Source organism: Miniopterus natalensis, chromosome 12 (genome assembly GCF_054644295.1).
Source record: "Miniopterus natalensis isolate mMinNat1 chromosome 12, mMinNat1.hap1, whole genome shotgun sequence".
Lineage (NCBI taxonomy): Eukaryota > Metazoa > Chordata > Mammalia > Chiroptera > Miniopteridae > Miniopterus > Miniopterus natalensis.
This window is the reverse complement of record NC_142092.1, coordinates 20,292,538-20,320,123: the sequence shown is the minus strand read 5'-3', so window position 1 is coordinate 20,320,123 and position 27,586 is coordinate 20,292,538. Positions and strand designations below refer to the sequence as shown.

At 39.5% G+C, this 27,586-nt stretch overlaps 1 protein-coding gene across 2 annotated transcripts in view; it reads left to right on the top strand.

Annotated features, from left to right (window-relative positions):
* ADAMTSL1 (ADAMTS like 1) overlaps positions 1-27,586 on the top strand; it is an 821,320-nt gene that overhangs the window by 548,925 nt on the left and 244,809 nt on the right. The gene's annotated exons all lie outside the window — the stretch shown is intronic.

Below are 27,586 nucleotides of genomic sequence, written 5' to 3'. Positions count from 1 at the left end.
ATGAAAACATTCATGGAGTTTTGCTAACCAGGGAAACTCTCTCACACCTTGGCATCCAAAGTTGTCATTGAGGCTTGATCCCATAGACATGGTTGACTACCTGCATGGCTGATCTTAGTCTACATCCCCTCCAGAGCTGGAGTTGATATTGTGTGGCCCAAAACCCTCACCATAAACCACACTGCTAGTAGATTATCTGGCATGGCCCAAGGCCCTCAGACAAAGACACTCTTATTGGTCAGGAAATTACAAGGGCTTGGAGATTACCTCCCAGGAGCCAAGGGCAAAGGCCAGAATCTCTTTTGGCAAAGTTTACTCTTTACTGCACAGTGACTTTTGGGGGCTCTTGATTCACTCAACAAACGTTGAATGCTTACTGCTGGTCACTAGAATATTCCTTGGGGTATATAGCAGTAAACAGGACTCAAGCCCTCCCCTCAAGGAGCCCATAGCCTCAACTTTCTGCAGCAATCATAACTGAAGAAAAAAATATGCTCTATTTTTCCCTCATTTACTGTTTCTAACTTTGGAGAATCACCTTATTACATATGAGAGGATTGCATGAGAATTGCTGCAACATTAGTACTACTCCTTCTCTGTGGGTGTGTCTGTCTGCCTGCCTGCCTATCTTAAAGTGGGCAGAATGATGCAGCTGTTTTGAAAAATAATCTGGCAGTTTCTCAAAATGCTCAACATAGAATCACCATATGAACCAGCAATCCCACCCCTAGGTTTATACCCAAGAGAAATGAAAGCATATCTCCAAAAATGAAAGCAAATTGAAAATCACACACCTTGTATTCAGATGTGTATAACTGCAGTACTCATGATAGCCAAAAAGTAGAAACAACCCAAATGTTTATCAACTGATGAGTGGATAAATAGAATGTGGTCTACCCATACTATGGAATATTGTTCCACAATAAAAAGGAATGAAGAACTGATACATAAATGAACCTTCAAAACAATATGCTAAGGGAGGGAAGCTGGTCACAAAAGGCCACATAGTCTATTACTTCATTTATATAAAATGTCCAGAATAGGCAATTCTATAGAGACAAAAAGTACCTTAGAGCTTGCCTAGGCTGGGGTTAGAATGGAACGGGGAATGACTGCTAATGAGTGTGAGATTTCTTTGGGGGTGATGAAAATGTTCTAAACAGATATTGGTGATGGTTTTACAATTCTTTGACTATACTAAAGCCATTGAATTGTATACTTGAAATGGGTACATGAATTATATTTTATAGTACGTGAGTTATATTGCAGGAAAGTAGTCCTTTAAATGAAGTACAAAGTCTAACGGGCTAAATCTAAAGGCTATGTTAGCTCTGTGAGTGACCTGATCTCACTCTTTGACCAAGTTAATATGACTAACCCGTTAGTCTATGCAAGTGTCTCCTTCATTTATTATGTTCTAAGAAGTCATTTCTGACCCTAAGTATTTATACGATTAAAAGTGATTTAGAAACCAGCACACAACAGATCTTTAATGAATACATGCTGAATGAATGGATAGTGATATCAGGCCAGAAGCTGAACATCTCTCCTTTTCTTTCTGTCTTTTTATTTTTTTCCTAAGGAAAATAAGTTTGGATGTGAGAGATCTTTTCCCTGGTATAGTAAATTCTCAACAAAGCATTATTTATTTAGCTACGTTATATATTAACTCTGCACTTCATTCACTGAGTAATTTCACAGAAGCCTGTTTTTGAAACGGAGAAGGGAATTTGAAGTGTTGCAGTTTACTCCTTTCATTTTACATTTGAGATATTTGAGGCCCAGATAGTTTCAGTCAGTTTTTAAAACAGGGCTTCCATGTGGTTCTGAATTGGGCTCTATGAGGATATGAAAGTAAACGTCATGATCCTGTCTTCAAGAAGCTCACAGTCTTAGTGTGACGCAGCTCAAACATGGACTATTAGGTACTTTAAGCCTCATTTTTTTCACCTGTGAAAATAGAGGTCATGATGCCTAATAATAATAATATCTGATTTTTATTGAGCACATATACCAGGCTACTGTGCTCTGTAATCATTTTACATATGGTATCTCCTTTAATCCTCACATGAATCCATGTGTGGTTGTTACTGTTTTTATAGGAGGAAAGTGAGGTTTAGAGAGATGAAGTACTATAGATTCATTCATTCAACAAATATTTATTGAGCATTTATTGCTAAGCATTATGCTAAATACTAGGAATGCAACTCTAAGTAGAGGACGCAGTTGGAGCAGATAGGAGGAGCCCGGTGGTTCGGTTCTGGGGAAGTTGGAAGGCTTTCCTGTCCAGCTCTCAGCTCACGCTCTTCCCCAGAATCCAGATTTTCAGTGAAACTTCCCAGGGGAAAGTTTCCCATCTCTTACACCTGTTTCTCTCTTGTTTCCTTTGTCTTATATTAATTTTCATGACCATCTAGCCCATTAGATTGAGATATCCTTACTGGCAGAGACCATATTTTACTTATCTGTAGTTTCTTATAGTATTGAGTTGCTAAGATGGTTACATGGATGGATCAATGAATCCATAGATCTCTGTTGACGATTTTTGTCTCTTGCTGGCTGAGCTCTCTCTAAATCACAAATTATTCATTCTAGATATCTTTTAAATCTTTTAATCTATTTGGGCCTTGTTCTCATTTCCTTCAGACTATGAAACCAAGTCCATTTATGTGAGTTTAATTTTTGTTGCCATTGTTGTTTTATGATACTAGGCCAGAAGTAATTTAAAAGTTGGGATCTCCTGCCATCCACTCTTTTTTTTTTATTTTATTTTATTTTTCAATTAAAGTTTACATTCAATATTATTTTGTATTAGTTTCAGGAGTACAGCATAGTGGTTAGACAATCATACTTTACAAAGTGGTCTCTCAAATATTTCAAGTACCCAACTGGCATCATACACATTACAATATTATCTGACTATATTTCTATGCTGTACTTTACATCCCTGGGACTATTTTGTGACTACCAATTTATAGTTCTTTACTTTCTATGGCTTAGGAGATGGCGCAGATCTACCTAGAACCTTTTCCATCAAGATAACTGTTGGTTTGCTCAGTATATCAACCAGATTCTCTGGATGAACTCCCATTGCTGAAGTCATTAGATCCTTCCTGGGATTACACTCATAAAAATGTAAGGTTTCCAAAGGCCATAAATATCAATGAGGATTCCAGTATGATGTAGTTTCTTTCCTAAATGTATACTAGAAAATAGATCTGGAAATTGTTTACTCCTACAGGATGTTCCATGGTCAAGTCAGATGATCTTCAGACATATTTTTAATTAGTTCAACTCACTCCATAATTAATGTGGTTATCAAGTTTTGGGCCATAAAATGATAATATTCCCAGAAACTTGAAATGAAAAGTTTAAATGTATCAGAAATTTAAAAGATTTGAAACTTCGCTTTAAGTTTTTTAAAAAAGTTTTTCAATTAAAATAATAAAGTAGAATTGAGAAAGCCTTTTTCAAATTGGGTATCTTAAGACACTTCATATAATTGTTTTAAGATGTTAGAAATCAAAACCAAATATGAAAAACAGTTAGCAAGTAATTATACATTGGCTGATTGGCATATATCTAAGGAAATACCAAGTTAGGTAAAGGGATAATATTTTTAAATGCTGTAGCTACTTTAATTATCAAATCTTTAATAAAAGCAATTTAAAGCATCAGGTACCTTCCAGATTTTGAGCCATGAACATAATTTTACCCAAGCTCTAACATACAAATGGTTGCCAAAGACTCTCCTGGAACACTCGGAGGAAGGGCCGCTTGCCAGCATCAAGAAAATCTACCCAAGCACCTAAAATTAGTATAATAAACCCCACCTGTCCTTCCTATTGCCTTTTGGTTAGACTTCCCTGAGGAGCTCAGATCAAGAAGGAACAAAGTGTTTTCGCTGCGGGCTGACTACTGTGATCCAAGAGAACACTTAAGAATCTGAGACATCTAGAGAGAAAGGCAAGCAGTGATCTGTGTGGTTAATAGAACAGGGGGGCCAAGATAAATTCAGAGGCCTCGGGAGATATTTTGAAGCTCTTTCAAAGCTAAGCACAAAATAATGGCTTTGAAGGGACCCCAGAGATCACCGGCTGAGTCTCCTCGTTCTGTCTCTGAAGACACTGAGCATCGGAGCAGGTACTCAAGGTCTCTCAATTAGCAAGTAGCAGAGCCAAGGAGACTCAGCTTCAGTTCTTTTGGCTCCGAGTCCCGTACTCTTAAATCCGTACTAAGTGCAAATGCTTTTTGTATGTGTATTTTTAAGAACCTTAAAGAGGAGTTTAAGTGATTTTCTTTTGATTTGGATTATTTATTCTTTTTGTTGGTCTCTTTCACCGTTACTAAGTGCATTTCAGTCCTTAAGCAAAATTCCCCTCCTTTGAGGCTAAATTATCACAGAGCATTCCATTCACTTAAAAATAGTTGTACTATAAAAGAAAATACAAGTGGAAAACCTTGCCAACAATAAACATTCGAAAAAACTTAATGTACACCACTTCCATTCCTGCAGAAATGCCAAGTGCAAACCTACTGCACCTGCAGGCTGCGGCGATCACACAGGGCCGGGAGCCGGTGGCTGGCTAGCCCACGTGCGCTTAGGTTTACGACCGCACGCGAGCACCAGTTTAGTTGCTTTGCCAGTAGAGTCAAGTGATTTAAAGAAACAAACAAATATTTCATGGAAAGGGAGAGGGCATAGGGAAGCTTGGGAAGAAGTAGCCAGTCACATTAAAATGAAAGAACATAGCCAGTGTTTTGTTTTTTTCCAAGTTCTCCGCTGTACTTGACTGCTGTTCCCTACGTTCTCCTAGTGGGGGAGGAATTCTTCCCATTGGGTGACTCTCAGCTCCTCAGGCAGAAAGCTCAGTATTCCTGTTGGGTGACCGAAAGATATGCTAATTTGTAGATTCCTCCATCCACAGAACAGTCTCTTACTGAACAACATAGGTCTATGTAGCCATTCCCACTCTTGATTTTTATGTGATCTAGCTTGGATGAAAGCTTGCTTTCTCTCTTCTTGAATAAGGGTGGTAAGAACTTACTTCACGTGGGTGAAGAATATCCTCTGGCCAGGTACGGCAAAGACGCTCGCTGGTGAAGCAGCAGCTCTTTGGCACCTGCATTTCCTTCCCCAAAGCTTTTCCTAGGGCACATGCGGCGCGTGCTAAGACGGTGAGTGGTGAGAAGGGGTAGGGCAGAGGAGCCCTGGGTCTCTTCGTGAATGGGCTTTTGTTTTAGTCCAGAGAAATATTATGATGCTCATTGAAAACATATTCTCTTAGGCAATGTATATATAGAATGGCTTCTTCGAGGCTTTGTAGGTCTAGCCTCCTACACTTTCCCAACTATTCTTCAAGTTTCTCTCTCTAATTCGGAGTATAGGGTTTTTTTGTTTTCTCCCCAGAGGAGTTTCGTGGCTCTACAGCAGAGGTTAACTAGCAACCCACCAGCCAAATACATCCCGTTGACAATTTTGTTCTGTACACATAGTATGGTTTTGTAAAAATTTGAATTAGTTGCCAGTATTTAAAAATAATATTTCCAGTAAAAATCAAGATTCATAACATATCCTATAAAAAAAAAAAAAAATCAGATCTGCAACATTTGGTCTGCACTTCAGCACAGCAATCACTTGATAGAGTTGAATAGTTGCTGCGGCCTTGAGACAGTGAACACTTTCAAGTCTACATCATTACCTACACAGCCCGGACTCTGTAGCTATTCGCATTTCTCACCCTTCCCCAAAGGGTATGTAGTCTAGGTGTTTCTCAGGGGAAGGAGAAAGAGTTAAAGTTATCATCATGGTAATGATACGAATTATAAGATAACCCACCTCATACATTGAGCAGCTAACCATGCCAGGCACTTGACATACCTCTTAAACCTAACAGCAACCTCATCTACAACCCAAAATATTAAATGTGCTTGCCCAGAGTCATATATCTTGTGAGTGGCTGAGTTGGGAATTGAAGTCCAGATCTGTCTGACCCTAGAGCCTATGCTTTTCATTCTATCATACTGCCTCTCAAAATCACTCCTCCCTCCCAACGAACTCCCCCTGAATGTTAGGCCTGCTGGAATCTATGGATGCCAAGAACTGGGGGCCCTGTGGGCCACTGGTGTTTCAGTTTCTATCACGAAGAAGGAAAAGGAGACACATGGTCATCACTGGTGAGGCTGCTTCTACTCTGTCTTATCTTCCAGCTCAGGACCTGCTCTGGGTGCTGATCATATAGCCATGTTCCTGGGGGAGAGGAACTTGTGTGAAAATTTGTTCTAAATCAATCAGAAGCCACAATAAAGGCTTCTGAAAGAACATCAGAATTAATATCAGCTAAGGAGTAACTACTCAACTTTTTAAAAATCTTAGGCTTTGAAAATATAAAATCTTAACCTGTGCAAGATGGTTATTGTAAAAGGAAAAAATGAAATTTCTTATTCTTTTTTTAAAATATATCTTTATTGATTTCAGAGAGAGGAAGGGAGAGGGAGATAGAAATATCAGTGAAGAGAGAGTCACTGATCGGCTGCCTCCTGCACGCCCCTGACTGGGAATCGAACCCGTGACCCGGGCATGTGCCCCGACTGGGAATCGAACAGTGGTCCCCTGGATCCTAGGTCGATCTCAACCGCTGAGCTACATCCGGCCAGGCGAAATTTCTTATTCTTGAAATTACATATTTTATTTATGCTTTCTTTCTTTCCCTTGATCACAGCCTTGTACTGTCTTTAAGGCCTACTGCTTTTCATATCCAGAATATTGTAGATTTACTGTTGGTTTCCTTTGGCATTACCTCCTTCACTTCTGTTTCTTTTCTTCCAAATCTCTCAAAACCTTAAAGTAGCTCCTTTGGTTTCTGCCATCTCCTTTTTACAATGCTGGGAGTACAAATAGTAATAAAATTTTCTTCTGTGCATTTAGTTTTAGGGTAGAAAGATAAATACTCTTCTGGTACCTTTTGTTAAGATTATTTTGGTTGCAAGCAATAGAAATGCACCCATTCAATGTAAATTCAAAAGGGGAGGATTTTGAAAGGATTGGGACCAATGATAGGAACCTCGGCTATTTGTTTAGAAAACACTGTTGGGTTCCTAGAATCAAGGATCAAACTGGCGGACCAGGCTTCAGGAGGCTAGGAACTAGGGCGGCTGTGAGCTCCTCAGCTACAAGTGTGCTGAGATACCCAAAAGATAGCTTTGCTCCAAACATATTCTGTCTGTGTCCATCTTCAGGCAGTTTTCAAACCCCAGGGAAGACCATCTGGCCTAGTCTAGGTGTCTCTACTATTGAACTAATTAGCCATGGCCAAGGGATGGAGCGCCTAACACAGTCATGGCCACTGGGGACTCCTTAGGGCAGCTATGTATGACTATGAATGTGGTGACAGGTTTGCAGTCTTTTACTTTCTTGTATGTTTACTTCTAAATCAGGCCCCTAGTCTATGGAAAAGTTGATTTTATTCAGTACATGTAATTTCCATGAAATATAGTAAAATTATTTGACAGAGGCATTTAGAACTTTTAAAAGTCCAGAATTTCTGTTCTTTGGAGAGTCAGTCTGAGAAATATCCCAGATCTTTTTCTGTAATAGGAAATAATTTATCATGGCAATATTTTGTAAGTTGCTTTAAAGTTCTAACATCTTTATGATTGTTAATAATTGTAACGAGGCCATTGCAGTATGGCTCATGCGTAAGAAATGTCTCCCTGGTTAATAAATGGACCTGATACCGCCTGCTGTCTATGAGAAAGTGGTTACATGTTGAGCGGCTCTTCTGTTCCCTCGACAGTGAGCAGCATCTTTCTTCCTTCGGTGGGTGAATCTAATGGCCTGGAAATGCTCAGAAGTTAATACTGATAGACAAGCCATGGAAAACCTCTGTCTTGGTTCATACTAAAATATTTTTGTACTAGGACAAGATGAACCTTCTGCTGCAAACATGAGCCTCCTCTCTTCTTCAGCCAAAAGTTCACTAGGGTTCATACAATGTCTTAATGGATTCCAGCAAGATTTCTGTGGGGCTGTAAGGAAGAAGTTTCTGGTTTGCAAGCTGGAGGAATGTGTCCAGCACAGGACCAGCTCTGAAATCAGGACCCACCTGGATTCAAGCTCCAGCCCAGCTTTCTAGTCTGCTTCCGATTTGGGGTGACTTGGCAGCCTGCCTTTATTGTTCCAAAGTATTGCTGCCATTCTTTAATTGACAGCTCACATCTCACCTCCTCCATCACCCCTCCCTAGGCTGATGAGAAATCAGCCCCATCTGTACCCCAAAACTAATCCATAAGACCCTTTCATTCTCCCATTCAAGCAAATAGAGACAGACAATTCTCAGTTGTTCATATTGATAAAGGAATATGATACTATAGATAATCTGTTATATCTAGTCTGTCAAGACTTCTCTTCCTCATAGAGAGGTGTATGACACATGGAGATAAGTAGTTCAGGCATTGAGAAGTGGCAGGAATGGAAGGCTGACTAAGGGCACAATCAATGTGTTTGTGATGGTGAATTCTCACTGAATTTTTGAATATATCTCTGAATATATCATTTTTCTCCCTTATTTTAGATCAGGAGGCAACTTCTGAGAGGCCAATTAACTCATTGAATAATGAATAATAATTTTTTATGAAAATAAGAATTTCATTTTTGAGTTTTGAAGAACAGCAGAGAACAATTTCTAAAAACATATTATTAGCCCAGCAGGCGTGACACAGCAGTTGAACATTGACCTATGATCCAGGAGATCATGGTTTGATTCCCTGTCAGAGCACATGCCGAGGTTGCGTGCTCCATCCCTAGTGGGGGGGCACGCAGGAGGCAGCCGATTAATGACTCTCATCATTGATGTCTCTATCTGTCTCTCCTTTTCCCTTCCTCTCTTTGAAATCAATAAAGACATATTTTAAAAAACAAAATGAAATAAAAACATATTATTATGTTTTTCCTTTCCTTTTTCATTTCTTCAACTTGCATAGTTGTAGTTGTTGTTATAATTAGAGTAGTAGTAGCTGCTCACGTTAGTAAACTCTAAGAACATTACATTCTCACAATGAATTCTCACAGTATTTGGAGGTATACTTGGTACTATGTTATAGAAGAAGAAACCAAGGCAGTGAGAGATGTGGTAATATGGACAAGGTCATGCAGCTAATAAGTAACAGAGCTTGCATTCAAATTCAGAGCCATCGGACTCCAAATCTGTTACTATACTATATTATGCTATGCTATGCTATACTACACTACTCTATACTACACTATACTATGCTATACTTACTATTCTATACTATACTATACTACACTAATACTGTACTATACTATATTTATACTATACTATACTACACCATACTATACTATACTTATTATTCTATGCTACACTATACTACACTACTCTGTACTACACTATACTACACTAATACTATACTATACTATACTACACTATACTATACTTACTATTCTATACTACACTATACTATACTACACTATACTATGCTATACTACACTATTCTATACTATACTATACTATGCTATTCTATACTACACTGTACTATGCTATTCTATACTACACTATACTATACTACATTATACTATGCTATTCTATACTATACTATACTACGTTATACTATGCTATTCTATACTATACTATACTACGTTATACTATGCTATTCTATACTATACTATACTACACTACACTATACTATGCTATTCTATACTACACTATACTATACTATACTACACTATTCTATACTACACTATACTATACTATACTACACTATTCTATACTACACTATACTATACTATACTACACTATTCTATACTACACTATACTATACTATACTACACTATACTATGCTATTCTATACTATACTACACTACACTATACTATGCTATTCTATCCTACACTATACTACACTAGTCTATACTACACTAGTCTGTCCTACACTGTGCTACACTACAGTACACAATGCAGTATGGTTGTAATGCTTGTCATGATTGCTCAGTGGAAGAACAGGAAGTACAAACACAGGGGGCTTTGTTCATGTCCAGATAGAAGGAGGCCATAGGACCAGCTGGTGTTAGAGTAATGACATCACTACAGTGCTCCTCAACGACAACAAACATCAGAGCCTACGTTTACTTATGCATTTCTTTATCCAGTTTCATCTAGAGTTAATTATTTGTTCTTTACTACCTCCTATTTTTAACTGTGGTAAAATATACATAACATAAAATTTAGCATTTTAACCATTTTTAAGTATACCGTTTGCTGGCATTAGTACATATACATAGATGTGTAAACAGCAGCATCATTCATATCCAGAACTTTTTCATCTTCCTAAACGGAAACTCCATACCCATTAAAAAGTAACTCCCAATTCCTGCCTCCTCTCAGCCCCTGGTGACTATCTTTCTACTTTCTGTATCTAGGAATCTGACTATCCTTGGTACCTTATGTAATTGGGACGCAATAATTGTCCTTTCATGGCTCGTTTGTTTCACTTAGCATAATGTCTTTATTTCATTTAGCATAATGTTTATTTCATTTAGCATAAGGTCTATGCCTGTTGTATTAAACATCAGAATTCCATTCCTTTTTATAGCATAATAATATTCCATTGTATGAACTATTAAAGATAAACTGAGGCGTGTTACAAATTTTAAGAGTGTATTTGAGCATTTGTCAACTAGAACTGAGCAGCATCAAACCTGATGTGGTTAGGAGTGCTCCAGGGACAGGAGCCAGGGGAAAGACTTGAGAGAAAGTGCAGAAACAAAGAAAGGGAATTATTTGATTGGCCATAGCTTAAAGCCCAGTTAGCTCTTTGTGACTGGTTGTCCTTAGCGTTTTTGATTTTGTAGCCTTGAGGTATTTACAGTCTTAGATTTTGGTTTGCTTATGGCATTAGAGCCACATCAGTCTAATGGTCTCCTTGTTTAATTTAACAGTATATAATACATTTTATTTATTCATCTGCTGATAGACATTTGGGTTGCTCATTGTGAGTAATGCTGCTGTGAACATAGGCCTACAAGTATCTGCTCAAGTCCTTGCATTCAATCCTTTTAGGTATATACTCCGAACTGGAATTGCTGGATCATATGGTAATTCTTTGTTTAACTTTTTGAGGAATCTCCATACAGTTTTCTGCAGCAACCCCATCCCTTTTCTTTCCCACCAGCTCTGCCTCCTGCTCTTACACCCACACTTCTAGGTAATAAAGCCCTCTAAAGCCTGGCTGTGACTTCTTCAGTCTTTTGCCCCTTAATAGCTAATACAATACCATTCACAGGGAGGGTGTTGAGTAAAAGACTTGCTCATTGTGATGGAGATCACGATGCTGAAACTTCTTCAGCAACTTACAAATGTTCAGGCATGAATTCCTCCAGCCTGTATTCTTCCCTAACTTTTCTCCCCCCTCTACTGCTCCCAACCTGAGAATAACTATGAAAATAGTGAGATGCTGCCTGCAGGAGAGAAACAAAGATAGCTGTGCCTCTTTGCATAGCAATGAGGTGTTTCAGAGAGTGGCAGCCTGGTATTTGGGTGTTGATTTATGACGGCAAGTACACTTTCGGCAGGCTGAATCCACATCTGCAATTTAAATGACTACTTACATAATAGAGCCTTTTTTCCTTAATATCTCATTAGAACCAATGAATAGTATTGTAGTTGAAAAAGCAGTTATGTCTAAAACAAAGTTCTAAACCCATTGCAAAAGAAGTTACCGCTTGTGGAATTATCAAAAAACACTTGGTCCAGGAATGTGTAACCTTGACAGTATACACATTGTAAAGCGACACATGATTGTGTTCGGCGGTGGATTCTGCCCTCACTTTGGGGAATTTGAACAGAAGTGGGTAGACTGCTTTTGGTTCAGGCATGCAAGTTTCTTACATAACTCTTCCCACGGTTGTATTTGTATGACCCCTGCTACTGTCACCTTGAACATTTTTGGAGCCAAAGCTGCCAATTTTCCTGCTTTTTGGAATTATGTGAGTTTCTCAAATAAAAACTAATATGAAAATACTCTGTTCACATGCTTTCCAAATGTTTTTTCTTTTACCTATGACAGAGAGGGTCAGAGCTGAGTGTTAGGGTAGCTTTGATGTTGGATCACACTCTTTCTGCAGCTCTCACCCTGGCCCTTGGCCCTTGACCCAGGCTGGGTGGGGGAGGCAGAGGCAGGTGCTGTCGGTGGGAACTGTGTTCAAGCCAGCGTGGCGTGCAAGGGAATGGACAGTGTGTCTGTCATTCTGGGTCTTCTCCTTTCTGACGCTGCATAGCACAAATCCAAAGTTCGCGCGGGGGTCACCATCGCTGGCCACTGGCAGGGTTTGTGAGGTCTCCGCTGGGTCAGGTTGGCCAGATGTGAGCTGCCTTGGGCTGAGTTCAGTTTGTTTCCACTCTCTCGCTCCTCCCTTCTCCCTTCTCCCTTCTCCCTTCTCCTTGGTCTTGCCAACTGCTACTGGAGATGTTTTCCCTCTACTTAAGGTAATAACCGATTTAGTGCTGAAGCCAAGCTACAGGCAAGCAGTGAAGATAAATTTGCAGGGGAGTTAGTTCCCTACTGTTAGAAAAAGGCTTGGAGTCTTTTTTTTGCAAGTTCTTGTCTCCCAAGAAAGTGCTTCAGGAGCATCTTCGTCTCTAGAGTGCGCTTAGCCGGTCACTAAAACACAGTGAGGACTTGACTGATGTATGTGAGTCTAGGTTTTGAAGCAGAATGGAACAAACATTCCCTCAAACACGATTTCTCAAACGGCGTGCTCTCAAGGGAGTGCCTGCCGCATACGCGTGCTGCAGCTCCACCCTTTCGAACATCACACTCACGACTTCCGAGTCCTCTGGTATGTTGGGCAACCCAGAGAAATTGGGATGATGTATCAGAAAGAGGTTGGAATCCCAAACTGTCATTTTGTAAATAGGTGACGTAGGAAGCTGCCTTGGTGTTGTCTGCGCAGTTAGAGTTTGTGTACAGGCTCATGAACTCTGCAAACACTAAGAGCACCTGGCCCATAGTAGGTGCTTCGTAAGAATCACAATTCCTTTCCTTTCACTATTCATTTATTGTTGCCTCTTCTTGAAGTCAGCTTTGATAAGTGAGAATTGTCCATTGCCACAGCCTATAATTGCCTAATATAATTTCACGCCCTTCAGCATAATTGTAGCTGACACTATTTATTTTACACCTTCCTGCCAACTTAGGTACAATTGTCATTCACCAGCCACAAAACAGGAGGCTTTATGGACTTCAGCTGGGAAGACTTAGACCTCTCTGAAACAAGACCCACTCTTATCTTAGGAAAATTCATGGGTCCTTGCTCTTGACACAATCATTCGAAAGAATTAAAACATCATGGTTGGAAATCATCTGAGAACTTGATGCACAGAGTTCTGGGGAGCACTATGATCATAAAAATTCTCATGCTGATACCAACAAATGTTTTCATCTCCTCTTTGATTTATATCCTAGTAAGTGATTCCTTGTAACACACCTGTACTTATAGCAAATAGTTCAACTTTAAATAGTGGAATTTTAATGTAGAAAAATTGGCATGAAGACTCGGTCAAAACCATGTGAAGAATCCATTTGAAATGACACCACTTTAAGAAACCTTAAAATCAATGGTTAAATCATATTTTTCTAGCAAATGTGGTGTTTATAGACTCAGCCTTGTAAAATTAGGAACTTTTCTGGTTAGATTCACACACAAAAATCTAAATCTATATTGATAAGGACACATTGCATACTTTAAAAATAAAACATCTCAAATTGCATGCCTTATATATAATACATGTGAAAGAAATGTTACTTGGTTTAGTATGGCCAAATTATGATTGTTGCATCAACCATAAAAATGTCTTCTCTTTTTTGCTCACAGTCCACTGGGAAGCACTAAGGTGAGGGCACTGAACCCATAAGCTGGGCGCCTGTAGAGAGGGTAAAAGATAGCACATATATAAGCTTTCTATGTTAACACTTTTTAGGTGGTTTTAGAAAACTGACGAAAACCAGTTATAACTATCATAAAAACTTGAATTTTAAAATATTTCTAAATTTAAATCAGACATACCCTGATTTTAAACTAGGACTGCAATAGGAAAGACTAAGAATTCCTTTTTATTTATGTGAGTGGGTGGCTCATGGAAGTTTTTCATCTTTCTCAATGAGAAAAATGTATGCAGTCATTCTTTTTCATCTCAGGCCTTTGAGTGGATTTGTTGTTGTCTGAAATGAAAGAATCAGCAGTTCGTTTTGCCACTGTCAACATTTCAGTGATTCAGCAAAATGCAACTGGTTGTCCTGCACGCACAAGCCTGGGGATTGGAAGGGTGGCCAAGTTCATCACCACCAGCCTTCCTGCTGCCCAGTGCAGTCAGCATATCCAGCAGCTAACCTTTCATCTGGCTTGGGAAATTTTTGGCCCATTAAAAATCATCCAGCCCACTTTTCTGTTAGGACTTTGTGACTGCTTTGACTGGTTTATTGCTAATTCTGATTAATAAGCAATTCAGGTTCCCAGTTCAGGAAGGCTACTTTTCCTCTTTAAAAAAAATAATTAATAAATAACTGATTGGGTTTTAGCTTACACATTCAGATTCAAAGTTTCTTCCCCATTAAAACGAAGATGGATTTCCTGAGTACTTACTTTATTTCATTAAATTCAGCTGTCATATCAACATATTCATATGGGTACAGGCTCCCATGGAGAAAACAAGACCCCAAGTTCTTGCTGAGAAATATATCTTTCCCCAGATTTCAAGAGTTAGAAGAATGACTTTGAGAAATCTTAATCTTGTGTTGACAAATATATGTAGTGATTGTTACTCACGTATACATATTAGAAAGTGGCCCTGAATGAACTCTGGATCCGCAGTCTAGAATGGGAGAGCTAAGGAGGGATATTGTAAGAATCCTAAGCACTCCTCTCTCATTTGAGTGGGCTGCAGAGGAGCTGACTTGCTACAACATAGCAATTTCAGAGAGGTTTTCTCATTTCTAACAGAATCCTTAAAAACTCCCAGCTGTCATTTCCCAAAGAGAGCACCAGGCACACTTCTATTTCATTGGCTACTTTAGCAGGATAGAGGGAAGTTAAAAACTGTTTTCCAATGAGCCTCCATCTGCTCTGCCCCCAAAGGAGTCTATTTCTTCCATAGGACTGGGGCTATAATCTTCATATTTGCTGTTGTCAAATCCAGAGGAACTGAAATGGATCTGAGCTCTTGCAAACTTGACCCTGTCCCTGGAGCTGGGAGACAGTATAGAGGCGCTCTGATCACTAAGGCATCCTTTACAGATTCAGATACATTTTCACACTTAGGGGAAAATACCTCCTATTGGCACAATGACCACATATCCCCCCAAAGTAATCACATGTGGTCTGATAACTATGGGTACTATGAAGTAGAAGATTTGAAAATGGAATTGTCTCAGAAATTCCAGGCTATATGGTCAGAACTGTTATGTGCTAGGCCCTGTACTAGACTTTCTATATAAGCTATCACATCAAATTCTTACAAGAATATCTAAAGTAGACCTGATTATCCTGTTGTAACTTATAAGAACTAAATCTCATACTGAGAGTGTGTGATGTATTCAAGCAAATGGTAATAAATCATCACATCCAGGCTGAGTTGTTTGCTCTGCCCACATGTCATTGCTGCCTCCTTCATGGTCTAGGGCTCTACAACAGGTAGATCCGTGGTGTGAGTAATAACAAGCCAGGTTGAGAAGTGGCCAGGGAAGTGAATGTGTGGATAAAAGGCTGAGATGGGACACTATGGTCTGGTTGGTCTTGAATGTAACATTTCCAGAGGGAGAAAAAAATACTCTTAACAAATATAAGGCTCTTGGTAGAACGTAGTATCATATCTGGCTCTGTTTATTCTGTGACAGAGTGAAAAAATCCTATTTTTTTAAATAAAAGATGTTACTGTTTCATCCAAATATTTTATGATATGACTTATTCCTCTGGGAAAATATTAAATTAAACCTTTAGTTTCTGAAGCTGATGTGAAAATTTTCTGCTGTGCAGGCATTGAAGCCATATGGAACAGAAGTTTGGAGTTATTTTACAGATGATATTTTTGCATAAACTCCATTTTGAGCAATTTTCTCAGGCTGTTCTCTGAGACAGAAGTGGCAGTAGAGAACCTAGGAAAAGGAAAGAGAAGAAATATGTCAGCTGAAGACATCCTTGACTGACTTTGAATCCGAATAATAACAGCACCAATAGCTTTATTAGTCTAAAGTAATACGTTTTGGGAGTTGTAACCAGGAGTTGACTTGAGAGCAGGGAATGGCAGAAGCCCTCCTGGCTTGGGATTGAGACACTTGACCAATTACAAGGGGAGAAATGTCTTGGGAGACGGCCACATCCCTCTGTACCTTGCCTTTTTCTCCACTCCAGCCTTGGCACTCACAGCCAGCCAGCAGACTACTGCTTCTGGAATATCGACTTCAGACATGTAAATGAGAACTTTACTGCATGCAGAAATTTGCTGACTTATGGCCCATGTCTGAAGTTTGAACTCTTTAGATGTAAATTTTCACTAAATTTTCCAGAGCTATGCGTGTGAATGGGTTCTAGCCATGGTAGCAGAATGGCTACTTTGTGCTGACTTACCGAACAGACACATTCCGTACGATCCACGTTTGTACCAGGACAGAAGACCAGCTGCTATCCTTTCTTTTCAACAAAGGACTCTTGTGTTTGAACAAAAACGATGTACTGTGTGCCCAGCGGCAGAAGGGAGTCTGAGCAGTGATGTCAAAGTGTACCATGATGTCACCACAGTTCACAGAGAATTACAGTTAATGCCATGTGAAGTAAGGCCAAATTCAACACTTTCCCTCTTGGGTACTTCACAGTCTGAGAGACAGAAGCAAGGCCAGAGGTCAGGCCTTTGTATAATTTTGTTTCACATTCTCCAGACACCCTAATTTTGGAAGCAGGGAAGGGAGAAGACGGCTTGTTAAAGAAAAGTCCCCTGACCATGTGCTGAAATGAATTCTAGTGTCTGTGTGCATACTTTTCTGTACTTGGTTAATTCTTAGGATTTCTGCTGAGGACTACCAGACAAACACATTTAACTAAAAACAGACCCTGAAATAAATAAGAAAGGAGCAAAATAAATCAGACTGGTAGCACCTGAGAAATTTAATATATGTTGGAAATAAGACTTAGTCGTTCTCTCTTTCCTTTTCAGGGTGTTTATCCAGCCTTTTTTTTTTTTAAAGAAACATTTTCTTTTCTTTTTTAAAATATGTTTTTATTGATTTCAGGAAGAGGAAGGGAGAGGGAGAGAAAGAAATAGAAACATTGAGCAGCTGCTTCCTACACATCCCACACTGGGGATCAAGCCCACAACCAGGGCATGTGCCCTGACCGGGAATCAGACCAGTGACCTCCTGACACATGAGAGCAACACCGGCTGAGTCACACTAGCCGGGCAAATAGATCAGACTCTTGATCTCTAGAACAGCAGCCCAGGAAAAACTCTTAAAATGTTTGCAGTCAAATAAGTTCACTGCTTTTTCTATCAGCTGTTTTATGCCCCTAACATTGACATCTCCCTTTTCTTCCATTTACTTTATAAATATAAAGAGATAAGCACCACCAGAACCTGCGGCGATCCCTCAACATTTCTAGAACTGCAAGCCAGTGAGGAGCACAGGACACTATCTCTAGCTCAAACAATAAAGAGGGTAGAAATGGGGCCCTTTCAAAAAGCAAATCTCATTCCTCTGGAACCAGGCCCTCCTTTAGACTAACCACAGGGGTAGTTGAAGTCCCTACCCTTTGATGGGGTTGGGGGTCAGGATGGGTAGGTTAGAAATGGAGAAAGAACTATGGCTCTGGTCCAGCCAGATGACCAGCCAAAGGGCTAGAGCTCACAGAGTAAGGGGAAGAGTCAGGCCAGGGGGCTGTCCAAGCTAAAGTCCCTTAGGAAGAGCCAAGAGTCAGGCGCTAAGGAGATCAAGTACAAAGTGAGTTTCCAAGTCCAGGGTTGGTGTCCGAGGTAGGGCGTGACGCCAGAGCACTGTGCCTAGTGGAAAAGAGGTCAGAGGGAGCCTTACTTGGAAATAATAAGCATTTATACCCCAAGGCATTTCTGGAGTAATGGATGGACTAGAGACATAGCAGGCAAAGTGACAAGTAGAAATTAAACTCTCAGATTACAGTGCGAAAAAGTGATTCAAACATAGAGATCTTTTTCTTTTTGACAGAGAGCTCTTTTTTTGGTCTTTGGAACTAGTAGCAGAGAGTTTAAGTGGTGGAAGCTGCTGTTATGTTCTAGGTTGGGACAGGGAGGAAAATTTTTTGAAACTATAATATAGCCCTGTCCCTTATGGCCTTGCCTATATAGTAGTCCCCCTTTATCCATTTGGGGTATGTTCCAAGACCCCCAGTGAATGCCAGAAACTGCAGATAGTACCGAACCCTATATATACTATGTTTCTCTGTAGATGCATACCTATCTATGATCAAGTTTAATTTATAAATTAGGAACAGTAAGAGATTAACAACAGTAACTAATAATGAAATAGAACAATTATAATAATACACTATAATAGTTATGTGACTATGGTCACTCCTTTCAGGAAATCCCTTGCTGAAGTCTTCATATAGGCTCAGTGCTTTCTGGTGTAAGACATTGTTCTCAATCAGAACACGTTTTCTGTTTTTGTCTTCCACCCACAAATTTAATGCCTTTTCCATCTTAACTGAGCACTTATCACATAGTAGGGCCATAACTTTTGCAACAGCAAAACTAGCACACATTTTATTTTCCTTCTTCACAATTTCATAAATAAAAGATTCATTCTTATCATAGATCTTATCATAGATCTTATCAGGTGTTGTTTTTCTTTCCTTATTAAGTTGAGAACGTTTACCTTTTGTCTTAAAGAAAGCGCTTCATACCTTCTCTTTGGCATTTTTTAATTCCAGCATTGCACTTTGGGGCCATTATTAAGTAAAACAAGTGTTGCTTGAACACAAGCACTGAGATATCTGGACAGTCGATCTGATAGCTGAGATGGCTACCAAGTGACTAATGGGCGGGGAGCATTTACAGCGTGGAGACACTGGACAAAGGGATGATTGACGCCCCAGGCAGGACGGACCGTGTGGGCACAAGATTTCATCACGTTACTCAGAACAGCAGGCCAATTTTAAACTTACAGATTGTTTATTTCTGGAATTTTCCATTTAGTATTTCCAGACCACAGTTGACTGCAGGTAACAAACTTCGGAAAGTAAAATTGCAGATTAGGAGGAGCTACTGTAGACTTCATTCATTTAACAAATTTTTATTAGTTATTATTAGATATTTTGTGGTTTTATGTTCTATTAAGAGATAGAAAATAAACATCAAACTTAATAAATTATATTGTATTATAAAATAAGTGCCATAGAATAAAAGGAAAAAATGGGACAGGGTAAGAGAGTTGGATCTGGGGAGGGAATCAGCTTTAATAGTCTGGTCAAAGTAGGCCTTATTGAGAAGGTGGAAGTTTCCAGAAGACTTAGAGGTGCTATAGAGGTATCTAAGGAAGAATGTTCCAGTCAGAGGTAACAGCTGTGCTGTTTTGAGACCAGAAAGTGCTTGGTTTGTTTGAAGACAGCCAGGAGAAAGAGCCAGAGGGAGATGAGCTCAGAGACGTAATTCAGTTAAGTGATATAGGTCCTCGTGGGCCATTGTAAGGACTCCGGTGAATCCAGGAGGAAACCGAGCAGTCCTACCAGTGCTGGGCAAGTCCAGTGTAGGGAATGCCATATGTGGGAAGGGTTTCTTTGGGAAATCTGCCTGAAGGAAAGGAGTTAATGCTTTCACGTAGGTTATTTTTCCACATAGTGGTATATTAAAGTGTAACAGAGCTACATCTCGCCATCTAGCCTAACAATCAGCGGGTATCCACCAGAATTTCCCTGTGCCTTGTGTTTGTAGCTATTGAACAAGAGTGATTTTTTTAAAATATATTCACTTGCTTCCTTAAAAAGAAAAAAGAAGCCTGTTCATGAGCGCATCCTTGCAAAGCTCCTGAATGCAAAGATCCCGCTTGTTTCCTGGTGCTCAATCTTAGCACTTAGAGCCATATAGGCTGCTGTTGCTTTTAGCGAAAAGTTGTGGCTGACAAAAGCATGTCCTTCCTCCCCCTTCCCCCCCCCTCCTCTCTTCACTGCCTTCTAACTCCCAGGAGAACCATAAGGCGTCATAGACTTGAGGGATCACTCGTGTGTGACGTAGCCAGGATTGCAAGTCCAGCAGCACCGATTCCTAGCAATGTGATCTTGGGCAAGTTGCTGAGCCTTTCTGAGTCTCAGTTTTATTTTTGTAAATGGACATAATTTTAGCTCATTTTCAGGGATATTACAAGAAATAATTGAGAAGCTGTATATTGAACCTAGACAGCAAGTGTTGGGCAAATGCTCATTTACTTTCCCTTCTCCGGGTGGCTTTCCTCTCTGCTTTCTCCTCTGTGCCGTTTTGACCTTTAGTTGTAGTGATTTTACTCCCTGTACGTTCTCACCTGTTTTGAGGAAATGATCGGATTAAGCCCATTCACCCTAGATTGGGACCAAGGCTACTTCTACTTCGGTGTATTCCCCGCAGCACATAATAGCCAGCACAATGCCTTATGCTCAGTTGATTTGGTTTAATTTAAGTATAATCAACAACTTTGTGTGCTAGTCCTCCCAGAGGTATTTGAACAACAAACAAAGGTCTACACCAGTGGTTCCTAACTTTTTAAGACAAAGGGGTCCTTTATTATTTTTTTCCCATGGGCCTTGTGTTTTGGAAGTTTCCATTTACTCAAAACACTGAATGAATTAAGCAATAATTTGTTTTCCCATTTTATGACTGAAAGACCTGAGTACAATTAAGAATAAATGCAATAAATATCAGGATTCAGCTTATTTGTATAATGAGATGGTTGGTGTTTTGGTGACCTTATGTGGTTTTATTGCAGGTAAGTATGTTTCCATTGGGCTTTTGGAAATACTAAACATAGCTCATGGACCACTATTAGCACCTTTGTGAATGACCAGGGATCTTGTTTGCTCATATTGAAAACCGTAGTTGAAAAGAAATCTGTAAAAGAGGAAATGTGAGCCCCCGTAGCAAACCATGAGAGGTGTAGGTATGTGTAGGCATATGTAGGTGAGGGTGGGGGAGGGGATAGTCAAGAAGGTGTGGAGCAAAGATATAGATAGGGAAGGTACCTTCCCATTGACTTCCAGTATGTGCTTCCAGATCCCATGAAGATGAAGCCATCTGTTCGTCCCTGTGCATAAATATGCTTCTTGTGGCAATCTTGATAGAAATATTCAGCTTTGTTATTGCTGTTGACCACTGCCATAATAAATACCGTATAGTGTGCATTTTCATGGTTCACAGGCATCCTCTAACTTAGGCAGGAATCCCAAGTCAGAATTTTGGTTTTGTTACTTACCGGCCATGTGACCTTAGGGAAGTTGTATAACTTCTCTAAACCTCCGTGTTATAATCTGTATTTGAAATCATTCAAATCTTAAGAGAATGTTAATCTTAAGAGAAATAGCTGAGGACAGCTGCCTAAAACATAGCCAGCCAATTCATTTCTCTGACTCTGGAATGGTAAATTGGTTTAGTCTCCTTGCGTGGCAGCCATCGTCTATTGGATTTGGCTTCTAGAGCACAATGTCATAGAGGATCTGGGGCCACATGAAATCTCAGTGGCAAAAAGTGCTACCCTTGATTAGCAATGTCTGCTGGGGATCCTGGCAGGAAAAACAGCTGCACATGGGTCATATTTTTGCCAGCCCAGTTCTATGAAACCAGACATCGCAATGCTCTGTGCCTGGACTATTTGTTTTGGCTTCCTAAATTTGCTTTTACCAAATGTTCCCTGACCATTAGGGTTCATCAAAGGTTATTGAAAAACAAGTTCTTTGAAACTCCTTGTATTTATCTGTGCAGATGTTGTTGGGACATTGTTACACGGCACTGTCTTTCAGGAAACTCACAGCAGATGTATGTCTAGGATTTCGGTACTCTGAGTCACTGCGGTTCTCCTGAGCCAGTTTGTCCTTCATTCATTACATAAATATTTAATAAGCATCTATTACCAGGAATACATTACCCTATATGGTTTCTAAAAGATCCAGTAGTTGCTGTCACCCTTGTAACTCCTCATGTTTTCCTCATTTCTAGGAAGCTCACATCCAGCCATATGACCCCCGCCCTTAGCAAATGTATAGGACTTTTCAGTGTGCATTCTATGAAGTTCTCGCATTTCCAGCTTTATTCATCTTGCCCTAATTTTTCTCTTTGCCCCATTTTCCCTTTTCCCCCCAAGAATTACATTGTGTTGTATCATATGTATATGCTAGAAATCTTCTTCTAATAAGCTAAAGCATAAACAAATCAATCTTTTGAAGATAACGTTGGAGATATACTATCTTCCCTGTTAACATAAATAGTAAATGAGTTGTAATGTATGTAAAAGCACACTCTTCCCCATAAAGTTCTATCTGAATTAAATAATTATAAATAAGACCAGCTGTGATCAGATTTGCAGAGTTTAGTTTTCCATATTTGTCTTTCCCAGTGCTGAAAATAAAGGGATTTAAAAGTTTCTTACCTCATGGTGTTGGATCAAGAAAAGCTTGACATCACTGGCTCAGTATTTAATGTTAGAAGTTGAGGTTCTTATGGGAAACCATTTGAAACGTGGCCAATGTGAACCCATCTAAGCATGTCAGTCTGGGGCATGATATCTGCTTATGGACTGTGTTTATTTACATTCTCCCAATTATTTACGTGGTGATGTTTTTCCTCCCGTGGCTCCCAGTGAAGACATTTTATTATACATAGTTCAGTGTCTAGAGAGTTTCAGCCTTGCGTTCTGCCTGTTCACTTGCTATCAGCTCTGTGAAGCGAAGGAAGAAACCCCTATCAGCACACACTGTAGGCCTGATGCCTAAAATCTGCACGACATGCAGCAGGTCTGTGAGCCAACTTGGACTGCATGTTACAGTCCTACTTCTTTGTTTAGGGAGGATTTTCCCCTACATTTAGGAAACCCTAGAGGAAAATGAAGGAAAATCAGCACTGCTGAATGTGTGTGTTCTACTCAAAAGACAAAGACTGTGTGCATGTCTGTGTGCATGTGTACATGCATGTACGCAAAAAGTATATATTCGAGATAGAAAAGCAAAAATTGGCAACCCCGCTGATGGTGTTCAAACAACAAAAGGATCTTGGAGTTCTCACTTTTTATGTCACCTGAGACAAAAGCTTTGTTAAAACGAAAAGAAAGGAAAGAAAAACAACACTGTGCAATCATTTTGGATGGGGGCTGGGGGGATTAGACAACAGTATTGAACTAACACCTACCAGCAGAATACTAATAAGCTGCTTTAGGCCAAAATATCCAGTTAGTTTTCCACCCTTTACAAAAAATTCTATGCAATTGCCAAAGTTATGAGTGGTCATTATCTCACTTTAATGTTTTGTCCAGAATGGGGTGGGTCTGGGAACTCGGTGACCGGAACATTGCCTTCCGTGACATTTCACTAGTAATGAGCATAGGTGCATTGGGAAATAGTCTCTTAAAAAGTATAGTCCTTTACAGTAATTCTTGTTCAGGCCTTGGGACAGAGGTTTAGGTTTGGCCTCTAGTTGTCATTATTGGTGTGTCTCTTCCCCTGCGTACACGGATGCAAGCAAACACATATAAACACATACATGCACACTTTGTATACATGTGGATCATCAGTGATTGCAATCTCAGGTTGCCTCTCTGTAGCCTACCTTGAAATTAGTAGCAAATCATCATGTTTGGTGTTATATGTTTTAATGATTCACCAACATTCACTGTGCACCTCAAATATCAAACGCTGTGCTAAGCAGCAGAAATAAGAAAGATTAATAAAGCAGAGGCTCTCAAATAGCCCATGATCTGATGTGGAGACAGATATCTTAATAGATTAAACTCAATATAAGTGATATTACTATTTGAATTGAGACTGTGTAAAAGAAACCCCAAAATAATACTGGCTTAAGCACATGTAGGGTTTACTCTATCACAAAAAAAGAAGTCAAGATGTAATCAGTCCAAGCAGGGTTTCAGGCCGAGCTCTTTCTCTTTCTGCTCTCCTTTCCTTAAAGCAAGTTCCATGCTCAGGACTGCTTCGCTCTTCAAGACAGCAACTGGAGCTAACAGGACAGAAGGAAGGCAAAGGACAGAAGGGGCCTTCCTCAGCTAAGTCGCCTTGTTTAGTAGCCTTCCCAGGAATCCCACACACTTCTATTTTTATTTCACTAATTACAACTTGTTCACATAGCCAATGAGAAATATATTCTTTTAACTGGATATATTGACACCCCAAATAAAACTGAACTTTTGTTACTGAGAAAAATAGGGAAGATGGATATTGGGTAGCAACCAGTTATCTCTGCCACATGGAATTATGAACAAAAGGCTGAGGAATCATGAAGCAATAAAGCTGTTAACTCTGGAATCTGGAGAAGGTTTTTTTGAGAAGGAGACAATTTGGGGTTTGAAGGATGAATAGGAGTTTGCCAAATAAAGAATTTGGAAAGTTTGCCAAATAAAGTTTGCCAAATAATTATTCCAGGCAGAAATAATAGCACGTGCAAAGGCACAGAGAGGTATGACGTTATACCTGCCAATGAAGTCCATTTCTTATTCCTAATTTTCCTCTGTTATAAATGATAGCCCTTAAAATAACAGCTTAACTAGTTTTTAATTAATCAAATAGTTATAAAAGATCAACAGATTAAGGTATGTCAACAATAATTTTCCTGATGTAACTGCTAATAATTTTCCACTTGGACCAAAATAAGAACATTTATCTGATGATAAAGTATTCCACATTTTAAAAATAATTGAGTTAGAATATTTTGGCATCTTAAAAAGGAATTGATATGGGGGGGAAGCAATTGTGTCAGGGCAATGTTTGTCTTTTCAATTCTGAAATTAAACAAAGCCCAGTTAGAACCGACTTGGTTCATATCCTGGGGTCCATAAACCTACACTGAGAGCTCTTGGTGGTCTGCCCATGTTAGCCTTAAAATATGTTACCTTCTATTTAGCTATTCCTAACATCACTGTTATTTTGGATCTATGGAGCTGGGTTGTTCTTTTCTTAAAATGGCTTTAGAACCATAAGAAATCTTTAGGATTAGAGAGATTTTCATGATTATCTTATTTTTGGCTCCTTTAGAGACATCAGAGCCTATTAAAAATTTTCCAGAGAAACTTAAATCTTTTGAGAAACCTGAAATTTCTTTATTTTAATAAGTAATCCTAGTTAGTTTTGAGACACTTGAGAGTATAAATTCCCATGCCCACTGCCCATCTTGTCCTTCCACAGAACTGAGTATCTTATAAGATAAAGGCCATCTCTTTCCAATCCCAAACAACACAGTAGAGCCAGTGATTCTTTGAATACTGCCTAAATTAAGATTGCCATGTTTTCTCAAAAGATTCAAAGGCAATCAAATGACTTAATGTTCTGATATTTTGATATGTGTGTTTTGTCTTGCCAATTTTGCTTACTTTTAAAAAAAATTTATTGATTGATTTTAGAGAGAGGGAGAGAGAGAGAAAGAGAGGGAGGAAATGAGAGAGAGAGAGAGAGAGAGAGAGAGAGAGATATGAATTTGTTGTTCCACCTGTTTGTGCAGTCATTGGTTGATTCTTGTAGGTGCCCTGACAGGAGATCAAACCCACAACCTTGGCATATTGGGATGACGATCTAACCAACTGAGCTATCAAGCCAGGGCCTGCTTTTTTGCTTACTTTCTAATTAGCTAGTATGTAGGCAAAACTAAAACATGCTCTAAAGCTCACAGCCACACCTTCCCTTTGCCTACTTAACTCAGTTCTTATTCATGGCTCAGCTCAGAAGACTCTTCCTTAGGGACATTTCCTCAGCCTGTCAAACCAGATCAAATTCTCCATACTTGATGCTCTCAGAGTACCAAGCATCTGTGTTTATAGCTTGTATGACGATTGTCATTATACATCATTGTGTTTGATGATTTGACTAATATGCGCCTCTGCCGACTAGACTCTAAGTCCCATGAGGGTGGCCCCCCTGTGTGCTTACATCTACCATTGGGTTTTGTTCCTCGTACAGTGCCTGGCTCACAGCAGATCTCTGATCATTGTTGGCTGAATGATTGAATGATTTTATTTTATAAATTAATTACTTCTGCACTCCCATTCCACACTGTGCTCAGAACACGAATGAATACGGAAGTTGCTCAGCTCAGGTGTGGGTTCATTTTGAAAATAGCTTTACTGCAGTCATCTAGAAGCACAGCGAAGGAGTCCTGAGGCATCATGTGCTTGGCTCTGTGTGGATGAAGGTTGACTGAATGCTGACATGGCCTCACTGCGGGCTCTGAACCTTCCGAGGGGCATTGCTGCTTCATCACAGTGAACCCCTCCAGATGGAGCTAGCACACCTCTGCTCCCCACTTAAGAGCCCGGCACTATGTTTTCTAAATGACATCTTTGCATTTCAAAAATTGGACGACTGTTGAAGGAGTTGGTGCTTTGTCATCTATTTTAAAAGGTGCCTGTTGTTTTTAATGAAAAAAAAAAAATACACATTAACACATTTAAAAACATGGTACATTTATAACACAATGTTAAATAATTGCATTTTTCTACCTTTGCCTAAACATGTGTTTGCAATTACTAATTAAAGGTACAGAAAGGAAAATTGGGCCTCAAAAAATGGTCATATTAACAACCAGATTTTTGAAAGACGGGATGAGTTGTGGAGACTTTGTGGAGATAAGCCCCTTCAAATGTCCTCACAGTTCTCATTTTAGTTTGTCAAAGACAGTAGTTGAAATAGCTTGGAGATGGAATAAGTCTTTTGATACTAGATCCAATGAGAACTATAGACATACAACAGTGGGGTTTGGGTTTGAATCCTTTTTTTAACTTGAACATGGGAAAGGAAAGAGTAAAAGTACAAATGAGTTTGCCCATATCCTTGATAAATGCTTGTGATTTTGTTAAGCCTGACTTGGACTAAGCATAAACATTTTGTTAGATGCATTTAGAACTCAACTACTTATTAACTAAGTGACTGGTAAGATTCATGGCCTCACCTATAAAATGGGGCTATCTCACATGATTGTTTTGAGAATTAATGAGAGATGCCTGTTGTGCCTGGTACAGGACAGGGCCAGGCAAGTAGCAGGCTCTCAGTGTTGGTTATCTCTTCTGCCCTTCACGTCGGCCCTCCTCTCCCACCACACACATACATTAACCTTGTTTCTGTCGGTTGATTCTGTGATTCTGTTTCTCTTCCCATAGCTAGAAAAATAAGGATTTTCATTATCATTCAGCAAATATTTATTGAAGTCCTACAGTTTGCCAGGCACTGTTCTAGTTGCTTGGAATACATCAGTGAACTCGAGATATAAAACCCCTACCCTTACGCATCTTACATTCTAAGGAACATGTGGAACATGGAGATTATTCACTAAGTTTCCCCTGTTACAGTTACCTCATGAATGTATTTTGTATGTGTGTGATTTGG